Raw genomic sequence first — 447 nt, 5'->3', positions numbered from 1 at the left:
GGGATCTTGGGCACGCACGCACATGCGCCCGGCGTGAGTTTAAACCACCGAGTCCAGTACTTGAACCCTAGGTGACTACATGGGAGTCCAGCAGCATAGCCATTGCGCTAACTGCTGTTCCCTGTTGTTCGTTTTTTATGTCCTTTTCCGACTTCTCACTATAATTCTTGTTCTGACATCAGCCAACCTAACACAGTCTGAGACCTGGGTAGGTTTTCCTTATGGGCTCCAGACTTCCAATTCATACAGTAGTTCTCTCACCTATCTGGTAGAGCTGGGGAATGGGAAATTCTGTTTAAATGTTCAGGTTACTGAAAACAGGTACATTTTTAGAACATCAGAGTTAAAAGGGTCAACAAATGTCCAGTGGCTAAAGTGCTGGACTCCCACATGGCCAACTGCAGTTCTAGTCCTGGACCCATCATCTTGAAAACCATGCTGGGCACA

Source organism: Tupaia chinensis, unplaced genomic scaffold (genome assembly GCF_000334495.1).
Source record: "Tupaia chinensis unplaced genomic scaffold, TupChi_1.0 Scaffold000368_1, whole genome shotgun sequence".
Classification (NCBI taxonomy): Eukaryota; Metazoa; Chordata; class Mammalia; order Scandentia; family Tupaiidae; genus Tupaia; species Tupaia belangeri.
Note: the sequence above shows the minus strand (reverse complement) of the source record.